Source organism: Salvelinus sp. IW2-2015, linkage group LG25 (assembly GCF_002910315.2).
Source record: "Salvelinus sp. IW2-2015 linkage group LG25, ASM291031v2, whole genome shotgun sequence".
Taxonomy (NCBI): Eukaryota; Metazoa; Chordata; class Actinopteri; order Salmoniformes; family Salmonidae; genus Salvelinus; species Salvelinus sp. IW2-2015.
Genome location: NC_036865.1, coordinates 10,243,715 through 10,263,041, shown reverse-complemented (window position 1 = coordinate 10,263,041; position 19,327 = coordinate 10,243,715). Strand labels below are relative to the sequence as shown.

General features: G+C 42.0%; 1 protein-coding gene across 5 annotated transcripts in view; it reads left to right on the top strand.

Annotated features, from left to right (window-relative positions):
• LOC111951850 (ubiquitin carboxyl-terminal hydrolase 54-like) overlaps window positions 1-19,327 on the top strand; it is a 105,596-nt gene that overhangs the window by 51,811 nt on the left and 34,458 nt on the right. The gene's annotated exons all lie outside the window — the stretch shown is intronic.

The window sequence follows — 19,327 nt, the reverse complement described above, 5'->3', positions numbered from 1 at the left end:
CAACACATCTGACTTCCCCTTTACCTCCTGAGCAACCAGTAACATTCCCCCGTTTCTAGTTTATTTGGCATGTCCTCTGCATCCATTTTGCTGTCACGTGTTACGGTGTGGAGTTTATTATATCCAATTTATTGATGTGATTATGATATGCCATAGGTCAGGCCCTATTGGTCACATGCATGAGATGCATACATGTGTCACGTAAAGAAAGCAATGGTTAAGGGAATAGGGAATGTTTTTCCTAAGCAGAACTTTTCAGTCAGAAATGGCTGTAATTATGTTGCAGCCACTGTTGATGTTCTGTGGTGGTTGCTGCAGCAGGGAGGAGAGAGAGACGGTGCTAGTCACAACAGTCACTAGCAGTTTTTTGTTTTTACACAATCTGAGCCCGGCCCTGTACAATCAAATCAATTGCAGTCGGACTCCCTCTAGTCATTTTTGTGTCTTAATTATTTCAACCAACAGTGTGATTAAAGCATCAGACAAGTTCAGTGCGTATAGTTGATTTGATTAAAACACATAGGATGTGTCTATATATGGAAAAATACACGTTTAAAATGTTTTACCAATCGATTGGTCGAAAGAACAGCCGACTCTCGACAGCCTTAATCAACACTCAGATATATCACTCACAACACTTTTTACCTTAACACCAAGATTTGAACACTTGCAAATTTGCTGTGTAGGCTACTGTAGGCTGTCTGATAGGCCTTTCGGCGGCTATACCATGGCAAAGATGAATTACAATCATAAACTGAGATTTTATTGAAATGATGGGTCAATCACGCAAATAGGCTTAACTATTTGCATTATTCATTTATAACGCTTTGTTTAACATCAGGCACAGGATAACATATACCGGGGGTTTTCGAAATACATACAGTACGATTTTCAATACCCTCGCAGGTTCTGCTGGGAGGTGTGCTACGCCACTGCTTATAACTAACTATAAGTTAAGTTTAACTATACGAAATCTAAGATGTGTCAAATAAATTATTTCAAGCTCAGGGTTCCAGCTATGCATTTGTTTTGCTAACGTGCTAGCTAAGAGGCTAGATGTCAAGATCAAGCTTCTTGGTTACAACAGAGACATTCAACCCCCTCCTGGATCTCGATCCCTGCTGCCTAAATTGTTTTGCATTTAAAAAAATGTATATTATAGAGCCCTTTGTGTGCACTTCCGGTAATAACGTATACCCTGGTATGGTACAGAAACGGTATGACGGTATGTAAATCTGAATACCACCTAACTCTAGCACAGAATAAGGCACAATTGCCAGAAAATYAGCTTGTGAAAGTGTTTCTTGCGCAGAGATTTTGAGATCCTCTGTCCAACTTTCATCAWTAAAACTCTCCTGTCGGATTTATCTATGATTATGCACATGCGCAAAGGGATTTATGTACAATCCTAGCAGTCAAACGAGTTAAATCGACATCCTTTAATGGGAAAAGATTTTAATAAGAGTTAAATAAGGCGAATTATCATTGCTGTTGCGACATATGCACATTTCTTTATTATGTCACATTAGCTCACAATAATTATTATTTTGAAAACAGAATTTTSCTTCTTACTTCGATACAAGTTACGTCGACATTCCTTCTTAATTTGCTCGATAACGTTATGGAAAAAGAGTTAGACTTCTGTGAGATTTCAGGGGAGGAGCAGTGATTACAGACAGRAATAGACAAGTCCTGTGTGGCACCCTTAGGAAAATATAGTGAAACACAACTCTCTGAAATACGTGTTAGTATCCTCACTTGACATGACAGAGAGAGGARGATACATTTAATGTAGCATGATACACACACACAGAATGTTCTCAGAACTTCATGCTCCAAGTGTAGCTTTAAATATTTCAGTGRGGTAATGTTCTTCACTCGGGAGTCTGCTTCCCATACTTCTGGCTTCTCATACCCACATTTTCAGATTAGTCCAATTTCTAATCTGTCAGTGATATGAAACTTTATGCCAGATCTCATTATAATCAGCCTTTGTTCCTGACTAATCCCTCTACTGATGCAATACTGTAATTACAGATTCTCATGTAGTCCCATACAATGTCAATCCATTGATAAATATAAAACAACAATAACAGCAATTAATTTGTTCTACTGTAAAACTGTCCATTATTTGGTCGTCTTAAAATCCAACCACTGCAAGTCACCACACCAGCAAGTCACCAAGTCATCCTTGAAGGACTCATGTTAAGTAAATGATTGGTGAAGTAGGCTTGAGTCTGGATAACCAGTCTCGTATTAGTGTACTCATAGATACTTTACTTGACGTAGTGGGTTGGAGACTCTTGTCCACTCTCTCATCCAGAAGGACTCAGCCTGAACAAGTGGCTTAACAAAGTGGTTCTACCATTGCCTTCTATAGGACTGCTGCCCAGGCACTGKCAGCTTGACTGGGAGGACCCACTCACACCGTACTTCGGGGGAAATGGGAAAGGCGGTTCCAAAGTTTAATATGGTGCCTGCCAGGCAGTCAGTCGCCTGTGACTTAAGCCAAGCTTCTAGTCCCCATAAACAATTGTCAGACAGATGCTGCCATGCACCATAATTACCCAGCCAAACAACCTGTCATTAGTTTTCACTCTATTTTTGGATTACCATATAATCAGCCAAATTGAAATACAGAGGCTTAACTGACTGATAATACCGCCAAAGCTACAAATTAGTGTCAGTTATGAGTAAGGAGACAGAGGGGGGGAGCTGATAATGTATTGTCTGCTGCTGGGAGCCATAACAATATGCTGGAACAGCGTATCGGCYGCCCGGGGGCGAAAACAGTAATTTTTTGTCTGAAATTAAATGCTGTGCGTTAACTAGGCTTCATTAAGTTCTCTGATATTGTCTCTTATTTTGCCTACACATGGTTTAACAGGCATAACTTTGTTGAAAAGGTCATAATTTGGGAACKTTTGAATATGGGCATATAAAAAGGATTTAAGCAAATCATTTCTATGCTGAGTTGGAAGTACACTCTTAGAAAAAAGGATATTTGGACGTCCCCATAGGAGAACCCTTTTTGGTTTCAGGTAGAACTCTTTTGGGTTCCATGTAGAACCCTCTGTGGAAAGGGTTCTACAGTACGTGGAACCCAAAAGGGTTCTACCTGGAACCAAAGGGTTCTTCAAAGGATTCTCCTATGGGGAGAGCTGAATAACCATTTTAGGTTCTAGATTGCACTTTTTTTTCAAAGAGTGTACTGTATGTCAGTCGGTTTGCAATCCACTGTGCATTTAAATGTGTAATCTGGACATATACATATTGCTATATGTTATTAGAATGGTTTCATTTCAGTCRATTTCTGAGTTTAAGTTTGGTTAAGCCTATTGTACAGTATTGTTTTGTAATGTTAATTTGCTACAGCTCAAAACACTTCYATTGATGTCCAGTACCCACCATGTTAACAGAAACCACTTCTGGTAGCTGCAGTACTCTGGGKTTAATTGAAAAGCCCTAAATCACTGCCCCTGGGTGAAAGGGTTTATTGAAACCTGCCATTCTGTSTTTGCTTAGAGGAGAGGATCTGAGGTACCTACCTTTGAGAGATGACTTAAGCACTTACGTACAAGTTCCTCCCTATGTGGATGAGCATCAGTCTGTGATGGAACAGAATCTTACTTGTACCTTCGTTGGCAGTGTYAATACCTGCCTGACGCCCGAACAGATAACTTCAGCTTTACCCCTCTCTAACATCACCGCTACAGTTTTATCTAATCATGTTATTTTGAGTTTCTGAAGCATGCTATGCAGGGACGCACGAAAGGCCATTGTGTTTGAGTTCACATTCTTCATCAAATGTTTGAAAGTAAAACCTTCATACCGAGGCACATAATAAGAACCAGTTGAGTTACAGGAAATGGGAGAGGGGAAAACATGAGAGGAGGAGAAATGTAGCGTCTAGACACCCCCTGTGTTTGTAAAAACGTATCTGCATGTAACTCTCACCCATSAGTCATGGGTAATGGCTCAGTTTAAGATTAAGGACCTTCTGGCCTTAACTAATTAGCATCCTATCATGTGAAATGAATCCAAAAGAAATGTCAAGACTGATATGTAACATTTGAACAGGACACAARGAAAACATGTATAAACTATCTTTAGATTGATTGCAACATTCTAGTGTCTCGTTTCCTAACACCCGGCATTGAGCATCTAGGCCTATTTAATTGACAGCCTATTATTTACAGTAGGGATGGCAGTTTGCAATGATTTATTCAAACATTTGAATATGTTAATGTAGTCTTACAGAAGAACAATCTTTCTGCTGAAYGATTTGCCACTCAGTTTTCTATGTGTTCATCAATTCCCTTGCTCTCATCCAGACTGATCACARATGGGGCTGACTACCACAGCAAATCGTCTGTGTTGTGACTGTCTTAGCATATCTGGTTTTAAAAGATGAAGCAATTGAGTAGCTCCTATTAAAGCCGTGTTGAAAAAAAGGGGCATGGGAGCATGTAAGTCACRGCGTTGAAAGTTTCATTGAATGTCCTATAAATCCCAGGGGGAAATCATGTCACTCTTTCATAAGATGTCCGATTTAGCGCTGAAGGACCCAGTTCCATTCGAAATAGGACATTATTTRTGCCAAAGGACAGCTCCACAATACTCTCTGATATTCCATATCGGAAAAGAAGTGGCCCATGGCATCCCTCTGTCAAGTAAATGTTTTCCAGAATGAAAACTTCATCAGATGGAAATCTGTCCAATCTAGTGGTCCTGTGTGTTAGGTATTTGGGCATCTGTCTTTCATGTGTTCTAGGGCTTGAGATGGAAGGAAAAAACAACTATGACATAACCCATTTCCTGTCACGACTCACGACTGGGGCAAGCAAACAAAGCAAAGCATGCCTACTTCCTGGTGGCAGCTTAGTACTTCCGGTGTCCTAATGATCCCTGGAGACTTGAGTTAACAGCTTGAGTTGAGCATTTGTCTGCTGTTCAGAATAGCCTTGTGGTGTTTGTTTTGATTATAGTAATTACTTGCACAATTTGTCTCTGTCTGATTTGGTCATATTTCTAGCCTAACATTTTTCCTACAGTTGCTTTGAGCTCCACACCTTCTATTTAACGATAGATACTGTCCATAGTTCTGATTAAGTGCAGTGTTGGGAAAACATGAGAAATATATCACCTGACATACCATCTCAGGAAACAGATGTCCTGCGGTTCAACAGAGCCCTTCTTCCTCTCTCCCTCCTCCCTCTTTCCTTCCATCAGTTCCTCWCTCCTTCCTGCCTTCTCTTTTTCACATGCACTTCATGATAATGCAGAAACAAATAGTCAACGACGGCTCTTTTTTTCTGCTGGGCTATCACTTTCCTCCAGAGCTGTCCAGTCGGGATGACTTTGTCATGCTCTCCTGCCTCTCTCATTTCCATATCATGTACAGAAAGGGGCCCGGGAGATGCCTCGAAGGCCAATAGGAGAGCAGCATCTGTGCCGTGTGCCTTCCTAACAACCCTCTCCTCCACGCTCCACAGTTCAACAAGGACACGCAAACCTGGGAACAAATATGTTGAGCTTCACTTGCCTGACTTGAGCGGCGTGGCGTGCAAGTGTTGTATAATTGTGCCCAAAGTGATCAAGAGYATGTATGCTTGGAATACCTAAGGGCCTCACAGGGCCAGTAGAAATGGCACGTTTGTGAATTGTAGTAGTTGGGTCTGTGCTCAGATGAGGAGTAGAGTTGTTCTGACATCTGATTAGGATGAGGGAAAGGGCTGGAACATCGCAGTAACAAGCAGCTATGTCCCATGTTWGCATACAGACAGACACCTGTCTTKCTTTGGCCCTCCTATCAGTGGCGGTCGGTGCCATTTAAGATGAGGAGGACAATGATTTTTATATGAGCATGTCCTTATTTCTATTACAGCGTATCGGATGACTGTCATTCATGTTCCAATCACCCATCACCCAGCTCAATGTAATATCGATAGGTTTAGGCTACTACATAATACTAACATTTTCCCTATACCCATCATGAGGTTYCTACAACCTAGCCTATGAATTAAAGTTTACAACATAGGTGCACGGGTCGAGATAAGGTGACAGACAGTGACACATTCAATGCTGCCTTGCACACTTTTGCCCTGCATCTAGATGATTTAGGGTGTAATCATTAGTCCAACAGTTGCAAACAAATTCAGGTATGTTTATCCCCATTTTGTTCCGTTTGTTTCCGTTTAAYAAAGGTTTTTCAACAGAATCGMCTGAATGAATACACACTTTCATAGCAACCACATACAAACAGCATGATCACTTTGCTCGTAGTAATTCCTTCTTGCATCTACGTGCTCTCCTCCTCTCTCCCCTTTTCCCTTCGCTTGTGGACTTCAGTGCACAACACATCAGCAGTCTGTGACCAGGCGAAATAACCTTTCCAAGCCAAACCTACATCGTCACCATAATAGCTAATGTCATAGTCAACATAGCTAATAGAACTTATGCATTAGTAAACCCACTACAATCATGCAGTACAGTGTACAGTCAGCAAGCAGTTTAGCATTTACACCAGCAGGCCCCGGTGGCAATAAATTCATAAAACCAAAAGCGTACCTTGACATGAAAGAATTRCAATGTTGGATAGCCATACCCAGCTAGCTAACATAYCATCACTCTCCATTTGAGCCAGGTATTTTATTTTATTTTTTTACCTTTATTTTACTAGGCAAGTCAGTTAAGAACAAATCATTATTTTCAATGACGGCGTTGAAAATGAAAATTATTGCGTTGAAAATGAACTGCCTTGTTCAGGGGCAGAACGACAGATTTGTACCTTGTCAGCTCGGACTTCGAACTTGCAACCTTTCGGTTACTAGCCCAACGCTCTAACCACTAGGCTACCCTGCCGCCCCGATTTAAGTAGGATTAACTAGCTAGCTGCATTCACTAGCTAAGTAAGTGAAAGTGAAAATATAGCTAGCTCTCTCTCTCTCTCTCTCTCTTGCTTCTCCTTCATTTTTTAAGAAATGTATTTGTTCAAAACTGTTCAACAATTGTCCTTCTCTCTCTTTGAGTCAACTACTCACCACATTTTGTGTACTGCAGTACTAACTAGATGTAGCATATGCTTTCAGTACTAGATTAATTCTCGGATCCTTTGATTGGGTGGACAAAATGTCAGTTCATGCTGCAAGAGCTCTGATAGCTTGGAGAACGTCCTCCGGAAGTTGTCATTACTGTGTAATTCTGTAGAAGGGGGGTGAAAACCATGAGCCTATTAGGTTTTGTATTGTTGAGTCAACTACTCACCACATTTTGTGTACTGCAGTACTAACTAGATGTAGCATATGCTTTCAGTACTAGATTAATTCTCGGATCCTTTGATTGGGTGGACAAAATGTCAGTTCATGCTGCAAGAGCTCTGATAGCTTGGAGAACGTCCTCCGGAYGTTGTCATTACTGTGTAATTCTGTAGAAGGGGGGTGAAAACCATGAGCCTATTAGGTTTTGTATTGAAGTTAATGTACCGAGGAGGGCGCAAACTAGCTGTTCTCTGGCTACACAATGGTGCTACTCTACAGAGTGCTGTTGAGGCTACTGTAGACATTCATTGCAAAACAGTGTGTTTTAATCAATTATTTGGTGACATTAATATTTTTAGTATAGTTTTATTCAAAAAATGTATGTTTCACAATTTTAATTTGTATGAAGTTCACTGAGGTGAATGGTCCTCCCCTTCCTCCTCTGAGGAGCCTCCACTGCCTTTTACCAATCCCATATGGAGAGGTACCTTCCTTTTCTGCTCTCTGCTTTGTGTAGTACAGTTGWGGACTGGACAGTGTTTCCATCCTGGACATCTGTCTCTAAGACTAACAGACCACCACAAAGAGAGAAGGGCTCACAAACCTGGGAAGAATAGTCTGTGTGCGTRGGAAGAATGCCATGGTCTGGGTCTGCACTCCGCAGTGGGAGAACAAGCAACATATTGGACCTGGTAGGGGGCATAGGACAGGAAGAAAAACACAAACCAGGAATTGTGCTGATTGCGCATTATGCACATATGATTCCATTCTCTCTCCATGCAATATAGACTCAAAAGCTATATTTTCTGTTATTCTTATTAACTTAGCCCTTGTACAAGAACTGCAGTAACACATACTACTTGCACACAGACACTGATACCATACCGGCCACTGCTCATGAAGGCGGAGAGCTATTCATCATGGCCTAAAAAGGTTTTGCAGTCACGCCTCCACCTTCGGAATAAAATCTGTCATGCCACATGTTCTTTCCTAAGTCTTGTCTGAGGGGTAGCCTTGGAATGAGGTGGTACCCTGAGTATTGTGATGCTCACCCTTCTCTGATTGGGTGAGTAAACCAGTCAGTGTTGTTGGGTCTTTGGGGTGTGATTGGTTGCATAGTGCCGTACATGCTGCACCYAGGCAGGCTGGATGGAGGGCTAGCTACAGGAGCCTTTTCCATGTGGAGGAGAGGTTAGAGATGTTGATTTAGACTGCCCCTGGAAGTGAAGATGAAACACTCAGTTTAATAATGTAGGGATGTGGGTTTGATGTGTGTTTGGGCGGTGCATGCATGCGTGTGTGTGTCTCCATATGTTTGTGTTGTTAGGGTTAGAAGTTGTCTGTTTTCCCCCTCCACTGCCACCTCCCTTTCTCTGCTTAAATGTAATCTGCTAATCCTGCTTTAAGTGCTGTCGTCATGGCAGCATTAAAGCTGGAATTTTGCTATTTTTGTTATATCATCGATTTGCATCTCGTCCAGTCGGATTTTCCCACTTTTTATGCTTCTCGTTCCTGGATCAGTTCCCTGAAACACTTTTATCACAAGTGATGGCTGACAGATTGAAGGCATTATCAGGGACAGGGTCACACKGAGTGGCAACACAGCAGGGGTCTCATAAATAAACTGAATATACATTCCAACGATTCTGGAATGGATGAGAGGAAATTCCCAATGTCTCCGATTACATACTTCAGAAAAAGAACTGAAGGCCTGTGGTATCACACACTCAGTACCATTTCTAGTTTTCCTGTTGCTGATGTTCAGATTGTTTGGTGCATAGATGGAATGTTCTGGCATACTTTTTGCCAGACTGACGGGCACACGATGTTACATATGGTTTCACCTGGCATTTGACCCCAACTCACAGCTCTTTGAGTCTAGGTGAAACTGAAACTCACATATTTGGCCTCATCCAGGTGTTGAGGCAGTCCTTTGCYTTTCTGTGAAGCTGCTGCAGTGCAGATGGTCTGGTGTATTTGCGTTTCTAACTGTCCTAACTGTCCGGTTATGAAACCTGGAGGAGAGGTCCAGTCAGGACTTGTTAAGATCTGGGAGATGTTAATGTGTGCGTGTGGCTGACAGCCTCTTTATGGCTGTCTTATAGGGCATAACCAGCAACTTCTCGTCTTAAGATACTTCTCAGGATAGAACTCATCTCTCATCYCTCTCTTTGAGATGTTTAGATCTCAATGTGAGCGTTTCCAACCCCCCAGCCTCTGGCCCAAATCTTGCTGATAGCCTACTCAAGGGAAGGGTGTACTAACAAAACAATGTTTTGCTGTCCATAGTGACAAAGCTCTGGAAGGTTTCCATTTTGAGAATTTTGCCTCGTATATCATTCTAAATTTATAGGCCTGTACAAAAAAAAAATTGGGCCACTTAAATTACTGTGTTTGACACACTGCCTTTTTTTTCATCTGGAAATGATTGCATGTCAAATCTAATTTTATTTTATCACGTACCGAATACAACAGGTGAAATGATTACTTACAAGCCCTAACCAGCAATGCAGTTTTAAGTAAATATATACTAAATAAACTGAAGTTAAAAAAGTAACACAATAAAATAACAATAACGAGAGTCACTTTACCCCTACCTACATTTACATATCACCTCAATTACCTTGACTAACCTGTACCCCGCGCATTGACTCGGTACCGGTACCCCCTAGATATAGAATCATAGAGTCTCTGTCAGTCTCTGTTAACCTAACACCCATGACCTTCCTTTTTCTATCTCTCTGTTCCCCCTGTCTCAGACACTACCACCTTCACATTTTTCACACCAATCATGATCCACCCAAAATGATCACCCAATACTGTACAGTACAGCTGTGCTATCTTAATTGGATCCCTCTGTTGTCACAGATAATTTAAAAAAAGGCTTCTTAAATCAGTCATTTCCACTTTAAAAAGTCAGACTTGATTTATCCTAACTAAAAATGGATCAACCCCTACTTAAATGTCCATTAATTATAATCCACATAATAATTTGCAATTCTTGTTGCTGCAGACTTATTTTCCTGCTGTGAGAAACTGGTCAAATTATAATAGTACATCTGTATGTCAATAGCACTTATGCATAGATAATAAACAGAGAGTAGCAGCAGTGTAAAAAACGGAATAATAATAATAATTTATATGCTTGATGTTGGTAAATGTTAATCAAGGAACATCTATTAGTTTTATAGTTCAACCTCARAGTTCTTGTACTTCTTGTATCTCAGTCAGCAGTGTCACAACATGGTCCTTAAACCGCCTCAGTGCTTTTCTCTACTGCTTCAGGCAACCAACTTATACCAGCTGTAATAAGCTAAAGTCCTTTCAAATGTAGTGACCATGATTGTGTTTTATCACGCACTTGGACAGATTGTATATTCACGCCTGAGGAAGCATGCAGCGTCAAGAAGTGGTATTGGTTCACACTGTCCTGGAGTAGTCCTGGAGGAGTCTCTTGCCTTGCAGAAACTGTTAGAGGAGSTCACCGGAGGTCAGCTATATTGACCTATGGAGGCCTGTCATGCTCAATGCTGTTGATTGCTATTAACCCGCTCCACTGGGTACTAGTGCTGTAACGCCTGGCTCTGCTGGAGGCCAACAGATGCTCCAGGCTTGCTGCTCACTGAGGTATTACTCATGCCTCACCACACTCACTATTTATCCCCTAATGTTGTTTGAGTTTAAATGAATTGAAGCAATGTTTTAGTTTGAATACTTATGGGAGAGTTTGGATAGCTGTTTACACCGCTGCATAAATGTATTGGCGTACAGTATAGGGTGACAATTGGTTGCATCATGATTGGTGTTTCAATTGATTGAAGCCATGTTTGACATACAGATGTACTATTATAAWTTGACCAGTTTCTCACAGCAGGAAAATAAGTCTGCAGCAACAAGAATTGCAAATTATTATGTGGATTATAATTAATGGACATTTTTGTAGGGGTTGATCCATTTTTAGTTAGGATAAATCAAGTCTGACTTTTTAAAGTGGAAATTACTGATTTAAGAAGCKTTTTTTATTCTCTGTGACAACAGAGGGATCAAATTAAGATAGCACAGCTGTACTGTACAGTATTGGGTGATCATTTTGGGTGGATCATGATTGGTGTGAAAAATGTGAAGGTGGTAGTGTCTGAGACAGGGYYAACAGAGAGATAGAAAAAGGAAGGTTASGGGTGTTAGGTTAACAGAGACTGACAGGCCTCTATGATTCTGCTCAGTGACGTGTGGCAGCCTGGCAGCAGGACCATGACATGGGCACTGTGGGGTCAGGGTAGACACTAGACAGGTGGGGGTGGGCCCTGTCCCTTTGGGGGTGCCCAGGCAGGGTGCCAGATGGGAGATGGTATGCCATGGACCTTACCGACAGGAAACTGCCAGGGCCACGTTTGTTCCGCTGACAACCCGCATCTCCGCTCGACCTGGGCAAGCGTACATTCCTCAAAGTGATAGGCTTCAGAGGGGGCCTGCTACTCTCTCACACACATATACCCAAGACACACACACACACACATTCTCTCGTTCTCTCTCACCTCTCACCTCTCGCTCTCTCTCTCTATTCCACCTTCTGTCCCCTTCTCCTGCGGTCTAGCGCGTACTATCTCTTTCTACCTCTGTCTGTCTCGCACCCCCCTCAGTCTTTATTCCTTCTTCCCGTAACTCCCTAATACTTACCTAAACATTTTCCCTAGTACCCTCATGAGGTTCCTACAACCTAGCCTATGAAATTAAAGTTAACAAGACATAGGTGCACGGGTCGAAGAAGGTGACAGACAGTGACACAAATTCAAATGCTGCTGCACACTTTGCCCTGCATCTAGATGAATTTAGGGTGTAATCATAGTCCAACAAGTTTGCAAAACAGAATTCAGGTATGTTTATCACCACATTTGTTCCGTTGGTTGTTCCGTTTAAGAAAGGTTTTTCAACAGAAATCCTGTTCTGAATGAATAACACACTTTCATAGCACCACATACAAACAGCATGATCAACTTTGCTCGTAGTAAATTCCGTTCTTGCTCTCACGTGCTCTCGCTCTCATCTCCCGCTTTTCCTTCGCTTGTGGATCTTAGTGCACAACACATAGCAGTCTGTGACAGGAGCGAAATAACCTTTTCCAAGCAACTACATCGTCACCAAATAATAGCTAATTGTCATAGTTAACATAGCTAATAGAACTTATGTGCTTAGTAAAACCCAACTACATCATGCAGTACATGTGTACAGTCGCAAGCAGTTTTAAGCATTTAGCAAGCAGGCCCCGGTGGCATCATGTCATAAAACCAAAAAAGCGTACCTTGACATGAAAACGAATTCGCAATGTTGGATAGCCAGTACCCAGCTAGCTAACAATACATCATCTCCATGTTGATGCCAGGGTATTTTATTTTATTTTTTTACCTTTATTTTTAAGCTAGGCAAGTCAGTTACAGAAACAAAATTCAATTAATTTTCAATGACGGCGTACGAATGAAATATTGGTTGAAATGAACTGCGCTTGTTCAGGGGCAGACGACAGATTGTACCTTGTCAGCTCGGGACTGTCGTACTTGCATAACTTTTAACGGTTACTAGCCCAACGCTACTTAACCCTAGGTAACCTGACGCCGCGCATTTAAGTAGGATTTAACTAGCTCAGCTGCATTCACTAGCTAGTAAGTGAAAGTGAAAAATATAGCTAGCTCTCCTGCTCTCTCTCTCTTTCATCTCTTGCTCTCTCCTTGGCATTCTTCTTTTAAGAAATGTAATTTGTTCAAAACTGTTCAAATTGTCTTCTCATTCTCTTTGAGTCAACTACTCACCTCATTTTGTGTACTGCAGTACTAACTAGATGTAGATAATGCTTCAGTACAGATAATTCTCGGATGACCTTTGATTGGGTGGACAAAAATGTCAGTTCATGCTGGCAAAGAGCTCTGATAGCTTGAGCAACGTCCTCGGATACTAGTGATTGTGAGGGGAGTACCTGAGCTTGATTTTATGGAGCAATATACCATTGTGGTACTCAGTAACTTCTGTGAGAAGCTCGATTAGAAACGACTGTGTGAAATCGTTGCTGGCAACAGCTCTAGTTGGCCATCCTTTCTAGTTAATTCGTAGAGGTGAACCTAGCTTAGGTTTATCGATTAATTCAGAGGAGGAGGCGCAAACTAGCTGTTCTCTCAGGCATACACATGGTGATACTCTAACAGAGTGGCTGTTGAGGCTACTGTAGCCATTCATTGCCAAACAGTGTGTTTTATAATCAATTATTTGGTGCATTAATATTTTTAAGTATACGTTTTTATCTCAAAAATGGTATGTTTACAATTTTAATTTGTATGAAAGTTCCACTGAGGATGAATGGTCCTACCTTCTCCTCTGAGGAGCCTCCACTGCTTTCTACCAATCCATATGGAGAGGTACCTTCCTTTTCTGCTCTCTGCTTTGTGTAGTACAGTTGTGGACTGGACAGTGTTCCATCCTGGACATCCTGTCTCTAAGACTAACAGACACACAAAGAGAGAAGGGCTCCACAAACCTGGGAAGAATAGTCTGTGTGCGTTGGAAGAATGCCATGGTCTGGGTCTGCACTCCGCAGTGGGAGAACAAGCAACATATTGGACCTGGTAGGGGCATAGGACAGGAAGAAAAACACAAACCAGGAATTGTGGCTGATTGCGCATTATGCCACATTATGATTCCATTCTCTCTCCATGCAATATAGACTCAAAAAGCTATATTTTTCTGTTATTCTTATTAACTTAGCCCTTGTAACAAGCTGCAGTAACACATACTACTGCACACAGACACTGATACCATACCGGCCACTGCTCATGAAGGCGGAGAGCTATTCATCATGGCCTAAAAGGTTTTGCAGTCCACTGCCTCACCTTCGGAATAAATCGTCTGACCACATGTTTTCTCATAAGTCTTGTCTGGGGGTACGCTTGGAATGAGGTGTACCTGAGTTTTGTGATGCTCACCCTTCTCTGATTGGGTGAGTAAACCAGTCAGTGTTGTTGGGTCTTTGGGTGTGATTGGTTGCATAGTGCCGTACATGCTGCACCAGGCAGGCTGGATGGAGGGCTAGCTACAGGAGCCTTTTCCATGTGGAGGAGAGGTTAGAGTGTTGATTTTGACTGCCTGGAATGAAGATGAAACACTCAGTTTAATATGTAGGGATGTGGGTTTGATGTGTGTTTGGGGGTGCATGCATGCGTGTGTGTGTCTCCATATGTTTGTGTTGTTAGGGTTAGAAGTTGTCTGTTTTTCCCCCTCACTGCCACCTCCCTTTCTCTGCTTAATGTAATCTGCTAATCCTGCTTTAAGTGCTGTCGTCATGGCAGCATTAAAGCTGGAATTTTGCTATTTTTGTTATATCATCGATTTGCATCTCGTCCAGTCGGATTTTCCATCTTTTTAGCTTTCGTTCTGGATCAGTTCCTGAACACTTTTATCACAAGTGATGGCTGACAGATTGAAGGCATTATCAGGGACAGGGTCAACAGAGTGGCACACAGACAGGGGTCTCATAAATAAACTGAATATACCACTATCAGATTGCGATGGATGAGAGGAAATTCCCAATGTCTCCGATTACATACTTCAGAAAAGAACTGAAGGCCTGTGGTATCACACACTCAGTACATTTCTAGTTTTCCTGTTGCTGATGTTCAGATTGTTTGGTGCATAGATGGAATGTTCTGGCATAACTTTTTGCCAGACTGACGGGACACGATGTTACATATGGTTTCACCTGGCATTTGACCCCCAAACTACAGCTCTTTGAGTCTAGGTGAACTGAAACTCACATATTTGGCCTCATCCAGGTGTTGAGGCAGTCCTTTGCGTTTCTGTGAAGCTGCTGAGTGCAGATGGTCTGGTGTATTTGTCCGGTTTGAACGCTGGAGGAGAGGTCCAGTCAGGATTGTTAGTCTGGAGATGTTTAATGTGTGCGTGTGGCTGACGCCTCTTTATGGCTGTCTTATAGGGCATAACCAGCAACTTCTCGTCTTAAGATACTCTCAGGATAGAACTCAATCTCTCATCGCTCTTTTGAGATGTTTAGATCTCAATGTGAGCGTTTCCAACCCCCCAGCCTCTGGCCATTTGCTGATAGCCTACTCAAGGGAAGGGTGTACTAACAAAACAATGTTTTGCTGTCCATAGTGCAAAGCTCTGGAAGGTTTCCATTTTGAAATTTTGCTCGTATATCATTCTAAATTTATAGGCCTGTACAAAAAAAAAATTGGGCCACTTAAATTATGTGTTTGACACACTGCCTTTTTTCATCTGGAAATGATTGCATGTCAAAATCTAATTTTATTTTATCACGTACCGAATACAACAGGTGAAATGATTACTTACAAGCCTAACCAGCAATGCAGTTTTTAGTAAATATATTACTAAATAAACTAAGTTAAAAAAGTAACACAATAAATAACAATAACGAGAGTCACTTTCACCCTACATTTACATATCACCTTCCATTACCTTGACTAACCTGTACCGCGCATTGACTCGGTACCGGTACCCCCTAGATATAGAATCATAGAGCTCTGTCAGTCTCTGTTAACCTAACTAACACCCATGACCTTCCTTTTCTATCTCTCTCTGTTCCCCTGTCTCAGACACTACACTTCACATTTTTCACACCAATCATGATCCACCCAAAATGATCACCCATATCTGTACAGTACAGCTGTGCTATCTTAATTGATCCCTCTGTTGTCACAGAAATTTAAAAAAAGGCTTCTTAAATCATAATTTCCACTTTAAAAAAGTCAGACTTGATTTATCCTAACTAAAAATGGATCAACCCCTACTTAAATGTCCATTAATTATAATCCACATATAATTTGCAATTCTTGTTGTGCAGACTTATTTTCCTGCTGTGAGAAACTGGTCAAATTATAATAGTACATCTGTATGTCAATAGCACTTATGCATAGATAATAAACAGAGAGTAGCAGCAGTGTAAAAAACGGAATAATAATAATAATTTATATGCTTGATGTTGGTAAATGTTAATCAAGGAACATCTATTAGTTTTATAGTTCAACCTACATAGTTCTTGTACTTCTTGTATCTCAGTCAGCAGTGTCACAACATGGTCCTTAAACCGCCTCAGTGCTTTTCTCTACTGCTTCAGGCAACCAACTTATACCAGCTGTAATAAGCTAAAGTCCTTTCAAATGTAGTGACCATGATTGTGTTTTATCACGCACTTGGACAGATTGTATATTCACGCCTGAGGAAGCATGCAGCGTCAAGAAGTGGTATTGGTTCACACACTGTCCTGGAGTAGTCCTGGAGGAGTCTCTTGCCTTGCAGAAACTGTTAGAGGAGTCACCGGAGGTCAGCTATATTGACCTATGGAGGCCTGTCATGCTCAATGCTGTTGATTGCTATTAACCCGCTCACTGGGTACTAGTGCTGTAACGCCTGGCTCTGCTGGAGGCCAACAGATGCTCCAGGCTTGCTGCTCACTGAGGTATTACTCATGCCTCACCACACTCCACTATTTATCCCCTAATGTTGTTTGAGTTTAAATGAATTGAAGCAATGTTTTAGTTTGAATACTTATGGGAGAGTTTGGATAGCTGTTTACACGCTGCATAAATGTATTGGCGTACAGTATAGGGTGACAATTGGTTGCATCATGATTGGTGTTTCAATTGATTGAAGCCATGTTTGACATACAGATGTACTATTATAATTGACCAGTTTCTCACAGCAGGAAAATAAGTCTGCAGCAACAAGAATTGCAAATTATTATGTGGATTATAATTAATGGACATTTTTGTAGGGGTTGATCCATTTTTAGTTAGGATAAATCAAGTCTGACTTTTTAAAGTGGAAATTACTGATTTAAGAAGCTTTTATTCTCTGTGACAACAGAGGGATCAATTAAGATAGCACAGCTGTACTGTACAGTATTGGGTGATCATTTTGGGTGGATCATGATTGGTGTGAAAAATGTGAAGGTGGTAGTGTCTGAGACAGGGGAAACAGAGAGATAGAAAAAGGAAGGTTAGGGGTGTTAGGTTAACAGAGACTGACAGGCCTCTATGATTCTGCTCAGTGACGTGTGGCAGCCTGGCAGCAGGACCATGACATGGGCACTGTGGGGTCAGGGTAGACACTAGACAGGTGGGGGTGGGCCCTGTCCCTTTGGGGGTGCCCAGGCAGGGTGCCAGATGGGAGATGGTATGCCATGGACCTTACCGACAGGAAACTGCCAGGGCCACGTTTGTTCCGCTGACAACCCGCATCTCCGCTCGACCTGGGCAAGCGTACATTCCTCAAAGTGATAGGCTTCAGAGGGGGCCTGCTACTCTCTCACACACATACAGTGGGAGAACAAGTATTTGATACACTGCCTGATTTTGCAGGTTTTCCTACTTACAAAGCATGTAGAGGTCTGTAATTATTATATAGGTACACTTCAACTATGAGAGACGGAATCTAAAACAAAAATCCAGAAAAATCACATTGTATGATTTTAAGTAATTAATTTGCATTTTATTGCATGACATAAGTATTTGATACATCAGAAAAGCAGAACTTAATATTTGGTACAGAAACCTTTTGTTTGCAATTACAGAGATCATACGTTTCTGTAGTTCTTGACTAGGTTGCACACACTGCAGCAGGGATTTGGCCCACTCCTCCCTACAGATCTTCTCCAGATCCTTCAGGTTTCGGGCTGTCGCTGGGCAATACGGACTTTCAGCTTCCTCCAAAGATTTTCTATTGGTTCAGGTCTGGAGACTGGCTAGCCACTCCAGGACCTTGAGATGCTTCTTACGGAGCCACTCCTAGTTGGCCATGGCTGTGCTTCGTGTCGTTGTCATGCTGGAAGACCCAGCCACGACCCATCTTCAATGCTCTTACTGAGGGAAGGAGGTTGTTGCCAAGATCTCGCGATACATGGCCCATCCATCCTCCCCTCAATACGGTGCAGTCGTCCTGTCCCTTTGCAGAAAAGCATCCCCAAAGGAATGATGTTCCACCTCCATGCTTCACGGTGGGATGGTGTTCTTGGGGTTGTACTCATACTTCTTTTTCTCCAAACACGGCGAGTGGAGTTAGAACAAAAGCTCTATTTTTGTCTCATCAGACCACATACCTTCTCACATTCTCCTCTGGATCATCCAGATGGTCATTGGCAAACTTCAGACAGGCCTGGACATGCACTGGCTTAAGCAGGGGGACCTTGCGTGCCTGCAGATTTTAATCCATGACGGCGTAGTGTGTTACTAATGGTTTTCTTTGAGACCTGTGGTCCCAGCTCTCTTCAGGTCATTAGACCAGGTCCTGCCGTGTAGTTCTCTGGGCTATCCCTCACCTTCCTCATGATCATTGATGCCCAACGAGGTGAAATCATGCATGGAGCCCAGACCGAGGGTGATTGACCGCATCCTTGAACTTCTTCCATTTCTAATAATTGCGCCACAGTTTTTCCTTCTCACCAAGCTGCTTGCCTATTGTCCTGTAGCCCATCCCAGCCTTGCTGCAGGTCCTACAATTTTATCCCTGATGTCCTTACAACAGCTCTCTGGTCTTGGCCATTGTGGAGAGATTGGAGTCTGTTTGATTGAGTGTGTGTACAGGTGTCTTTTATACAGGTAACAAGTTCAAACAGGTGCAGTTAATACAGGTAATGAGTGGAGAACAGGAGGGCTTCTTAAAGAAAAACTAACAGGTCTGTGAGAGCCGGAATTCTTACTGGTTGGTAGGTGATCAAATACTTATGTCATGCAATAAAAATGCAAATTAATTACTTAAAAATCATACAATGTGATTTTTTTGATTTTTGTTTAGATTCCGTTCTCACAGTTGAAGTGTACCTATGATAAAAATTACAGACCTCTACATGCTTTGTAAGTAGGAAAACCTTCAAAATCGGCAGTGTATCATACTTGTTCTCCACTGTATACCCAAGACACACACAACACACATTCTCTCGTTTCTCTCTCACTCTCGCTCTCTCTCTCTATTCCACCTTCTGTCCCCTTCTCCTGCGGTCTAGCGCGTACTATCTCTTTCTCCCTCTGTCTGTCTCCGCTCCCGCTCAGTAC